The sequence below is a fragment of the Elephantulus edwardii genome, unplaced genomic scaffold (assembly GCF_000299155.1).
Source record: "Elephantulus edwardii isolate Elephantulus edwardi_28Jun2011 unplaced genomic scaffold, EleEdw1.0 scaffold00054, whole genome shotgun sequence".
Lineage (NCBI taxonomy): Eukaryota > Metazoa > Chordata > Mammalia > Macroscelidea > Macroscelididae > Elephantulus > Elephantulus edwardii.
Window position 1 is genome coordinate 12890080 of NW_006399804.1, and position 5842 is coordinate 12895921.

A 5842-nucleotide genomic window follows, 5' to 3' on the forward strand; every position below is an offset into this window, starting at 1 on the left:
CAAAATACATAAAACAATGGTTAATAGACTTAAAGAACACTACAATAGTGGTAGAATAACACAACATTCTCATCAAAGGATAGGTCAACTTGAAAGAAATTTAACAGAGAGAGATGCAGAAGATCTAAACTATACAAGCAGCCAACTCGACCTGTATTGTATTCAGGGTATTGCACCCAACTAAAATCAATTTACTTTCTTCTCAAGTTCACATGGGACATTCTCCAGATTTTATCATATATTAGGACACAAAGGAAGTCTCAATAAATTATCAAAAAACCCCATTTAAATAATACAAAGTATTTTTTCAGACCACGATGTCACAAAACTAGAAATTAATGATGAAAGTAAACCTTTTAAAACTACCATGTGCAAGCTAAACAACATCCTGCTAGAGACCTCAATCTGATTATAAAGTGAATGAAGAATAGAAAAAAAAGTTCCTCAAAATGAATGAAAACAGAACATACTAAAATCTCTCGGATGTAGTTAATACAGTCCTCGGGGGCAATTTATAGCAATAGGCAAACACATTAAAAAAGGAAGAAAGAAACAAAATTATGACCTAACAAAATGAATCAACACCTCCATCAAATATAAACCTAACCCCACTGCCTCTAGAAGAAAGGAAATTATAAGGGCAAGATCTGAAATCAATGAGATAGAAAACAAAAACAATGGAAACCATCAACAAGACCAGTATCTGGTCTTGGAAAGGGTCAATAATGTTAGACAAATAAATCATTGGCAAACTTTGCAAAAGTAAAGAGAAGACACAAATAACTAAGAAATGATAAAGGTGACATCACAATGGAACCAGCTGAAATCAATAATAGTGGAATGAATACTATGGTAAGCTGTACTCCAATAAATATGAAAACCTAAAGGAAGTGGACAAATTCCTTGAAACACCAACACTACCAAGATTGAAACAGGTAGATATAGACCACTTGAACAAACCTATCACAAAAGAAGAAATTGGGCTGGTGCTGCCTGCCGGGGGAGTGTGAGGCACCACGGGAGGAAGGGCGTAGGCTCCCACTAGCTGCTTGGGCCCTCGCTGGCGCTGGGCCCCGACCCTGCGCACTCCCTCTGCTGCTGTTTCTCTCGTTTCACGTTCGGGCCTGGGTAGGCACAAGAAGGACTGGATGGAGTCATGGAGGACGAGGTGGTTCGGATTGCCAAGAAGATGGACAAGATGGTGCAGAAGAAGAATGCAGCTGGAGCATTGGATTTGCTGAAGGAGTTTAAGAATATTCCCATGACTCGAACTATTACAGTCCACAAGAATTGGAATGTCAGTTAATGCCATTCGAAAGCAGAGTACAGATGAATAAGTTACATCTTTAGCAAAGTCTCTCATCAAATCTTGGAAAAAGTTACTAGATGGGCCATCCACTGATAAAGATTCTGAAGAGAAGAAAAAAGGGCCTATGATTACATCACAGAATAGCCCTGAAGCAAGAGAAGAAAGTAGTTCCAGTGGCAATGTGAGCAGCAGAAAGGATGAGACAAATGCTCGAGACACTTAACGTTTCATCTTTTCCTCGGGCACCAAGCATTTCTGATTCTGTACGGCTAAAGTGTAGGGAGATGCTTGCTGTGGCTCTTCGAACAGGAGATGACTACATTGCTATTGGAGCTGATGATGAAGAATTAGGATCTCAGATTTAGCAAACTATATATCAAGAAATAAGGAACACAGATATGAAGTACAAAAATTGAGTACGAAGTAGGATATCATATCTTAAGGATGCAAAGAATCCAAATCTAAGAAAAAATGTACTGTGTGGAAACATTCCTCCAGACTTATTTGCTAGAATGACAACAGAGGAAATGGCTAGTGATGAACTCAAAGATATGTGGAAAAACCTGACCAAAGAAGCCATAAGAGAGCATCAGATAGCCAAGACAGGTGAGGTGGCACCCAGACTGACTGACTCACGTTTGGCAAATGCAAAAAGAAGAATTGTACTTATACACAGGTCCAAACCCGTAGTGCTGATGAACTGATGGCAACATTTGTTGTTTGTAATGAATGTGGAAATAGATGGAAGTTCTGCTGAATTGGGAGAAACTGTCAAGATGTCTGGACCATTAAGAAAATGGATTTTATAGTTAGCTTTAAAGCTAGGAAAAGCCGTTAATTTTCCTGCAAATCATATTTTTAAAGCAGCATTCATCATCCCATGGGTTAGTCTTATTTTTCACATATCATTCTTCCTTAAATGCTTTCTGTAGTTTCAGATCAATAAGAAGACCATGTAATAATTGTATAATTAAAAAAATAATTTCCCCATTTTTCATTTTTACAAGTTAACATTAAACTTTTACCAAGTTAACTTTTGGCAATTGATTTTTAATTTACTTTTTTCTTCTTAAAGGAACATATATCTTAACTTTTTTACACTCTGAAACGTACACACTAAAAACTCTTTACTTTTTCAGTACATAAATGGAAATTTTTTTTTTTCATATTGGCATGTACCTGCAAATACTAAAGTAATATAATTTTAGGTTTCTGAAATAAGGTGTGTATTCAGACAATACTTGACTAGCTAAATTGTACATAATATTTGAACTGGCATAGAAATTTGATTTTTTTTATAAGCTTGATATAATTAGATCTTATTTTGCATCTGTAACTAACCGTGATCATAATTTTTTATAATTTCTTGTACATTATTTGTTCTAAATAGATTATACTTTTGAAACATGAAAAAAAGGAAGAAATTGAGCAGATCATATAAAAGACTTTTCCCTAATGTTCCCTCTCAAAAAAAAAAAAAAAAAAAAAAAGCTGGTCCAGATGGCTTCACAGCTGAATTCTATCAAACTTTTAGAGAAGAACTATCACCAATTCTACTGAAATTATTTTTAAAAGATAGAAAAAGAAGAAATACTCCCAGCATCATTCTACAAAGCAAGCATAATCCTAATATAAAACCAGGCAAAGACAGTATCAAAAGAGAAAACTACAGACCAATATTGTTCATTAATGTAGATGTAAAAATCCTTAACAAAGTTCTGCCCAACAGAATCCAACAGTACATCAAAGAAATAATTCATCATGACCAAGTAGGATTCATAACAGATATGCAAGGATGGATAAACATAAGAAAAACAACATAATTCATTATATTAACAATGCAAAGGACGAGAAACACATGATCCTATCAATTGATGCAGATAAGGCCTCTGACAAAATCCAACACCCCTTCCTGATTAAAACACTCAATAAAATAGGAACAAAAGGGAATTTCTCGACATAGTGAAAAGTATATATGCAAAATCAACATCATTCTCAATGGAGAAAGACTAAAAGATTCCCCATGTGAATAATGATCAGATAAGCATGCCCACTTTCAACATTCTTATTCAATATTGTACTGGAAGTACTTGCCAGGGCAACATGATAAGAGGAATCCAGATTGGCAAAGAGGTGGTAAAACTCTGTCACTATATGCAAATAATTTGATAGTGTACACAGAAATCCCCAAGGACTAAAACAAACAAACAAACAAAGCCAAACAACCCACACCTAGTACAATGATTTAGTAGAGTGGCAGGATAGGAGATCAATATACAAAAATTAGTGGGATTTCTCTACAGTAACAAAGAAAGATAACAAAGAAAGTCATACCGTTTACAATGTTGTTGTTACATTCAGTCAAGTCAAGAACAACTCATAGCAACTCTATAAACAAAAGACCTGAATCCCGTCCTAAATTGTACCATCCTCCCTATCTCTGATACACTGGAGCCCGCTGCTGCAGTCACCACTTCAATCCATCTTGATGGGGGTCTTCCTCTCTTTCACTGACTCTCCACCCTTTCAAGCATGATATCCTTTTTCAGTGATATGGATCTCCTAGCAACATGTTTAAAGTATGAGAGACAAAGCTTTGTCATCTTTGCCTCCAAGGAACACTCTGGCTACATCTTTTCCAAGAACTAGCTGTTCATTCTTTTTTCAGTCCATGGGATATTCAGTACTCATCTACAACACCACAACTCAATGGTGTCAACTCTTCTTCTGTCATCCTTACTAATTGTCCAGCTTTCAGATGCATACCAATTAATTGAAAAGTCCATGGCCCAATCAGGTGCATCTTTGTCTTCAAACTGTTATCACTGCTCTTCAGTATTGGAGAGATCTCTGACAAGTAGATTTACCCAAAGCAATACATATCCTGATTTCTTGACTTCTGGTACCAAGAGTGTTGACCATGGATCCAAATAGTAGAAATAATTAATAGTTTCAATCCTCTCTCCATCTAACATGATGTTGCCCACTGTCCCAATGGTGAGGATTTTTGTTTTCTTGATATTAAGATGCAATCCATAATGAAGGCAGTAGTATTTGATCTTCTTAAGCAATTTAGGTCCCCTTCACTTTCAGCAAGGAAGGTTATGTTATTTGCATAGAACAGGTTGTTGAGAAGTCTTCCTTTTTTTTTAAATTAAAAAATTTTATTTTCATGGAAGTTTACAGAGACTTTGGATTTCCGTTCATTCATATCTGCACACTTTCCTCCCTGCCCACCCCTACCCTCCACTTAACTTTTCTCTTTGAAAAGTAAAAAAAAAAAGAAAAAAATTACATCATTTTTATACAATCTCCCCTCCCCCTGTCCACTCCATTATGCAGCATTCATTCTGGACTCTTGACATGACAATAATACCTAATCATATATTCCTCCTAAACATTTATCTTCCTCAGTTCTCTGTTTCAATGCAGTATACATTATTTATCCCCTCTCTGTTTACCCCCAACTCCAATGTCAGTCCCACTTTATAACAGTAGCACAATGCATATTTGTCCTTTTGTGACAGATATTTCACTAAGCATAATGTCCTCCATGGTCTGCCATTTTGTATAACATTTCTTAAGTTCCTTGCTTTTCAATGCAATATAGTATTCTATTGTGTGAATATACCAGAGCTGCTCTATCCATTCATTTTTTAATGGACACTTGGGTTGTTTCCAAGTCTTTGCTATTGTGAACAAAGCAGCAATAAACATGGGTGTGCATATATCTGCTTGAGTGGCAGTTCTGGTTTAGTTAGGGCATATTCCCAGTAGTGGAATTGCTGGGTCAAATGTTATTTCTTTTTAAGACTTTGTGAGAAGGCGCCATACTGCCTTCCAAAGTGGTTGTATTATTTTACACTCCCACCAACAGTGAAAAGGGTTCCAGTTTCTCCACAACCTTGCCAGTATTTGTTGTTTGCTGTTCTGTTAAATGTTAGTATTCTTACTGGAGTGAGATGATACCTTATAATTGTTTTGGTTTGCGTCTCTCTTCAAGCTAAGGATTTGGAACATTTCTTCATGGTTTGTTTGCCATCTGAATGTCTTCTTTGGTAAAATGTTTATTCATATCATGTACCTATTTTTCAATTGAGTTGTTTTCCTTTATCTTATTGTGGTGCTCAAGTATTTTATAGATTCTAGATATATAAGACCCTTATGAGACATGTCATTACCAAATATTTTTCCCCAGTCTGGGCTTCCATTTTTACCCTGTTGGAGAAGTTTTTGGATGTGCATAGGGATTTTATTCTTAGAAGGTCCTATTCATCTATTTTATCCTCTCCTGTTTATAGGTATTTCTAGTTTTATTTTGTTGAGTGTTTTAATCAGGAAAAGGTGTTGGATTTTGTCAAAGGCCTTTTTTGCATCCATTGACAGGATCATATGGTTCTTGTTCTTTGCTTTGTTAATGTGATTAATTACACTGATTGTTTTTCTTATGTTGAAACATTCTTGCATACCTGTTATGAATCCCACTTGATCATGGTGAATTATTTTTTTTATGTATCATTGGATTCTATCGGC

General features: G+C 35.7%; 1 pseudogene; it reads left to right on the top strand.

The window, feature by feature from the left end:
- The first annotated feature begins 1156 nt into the window (after nt 1-1156).
- LOC102876589 lies at nt 1157-2066 on the top strand (annotated as a pseudogene).
- Nucleotides 2067-5842: the final 3776 nt, after the last annotated feature.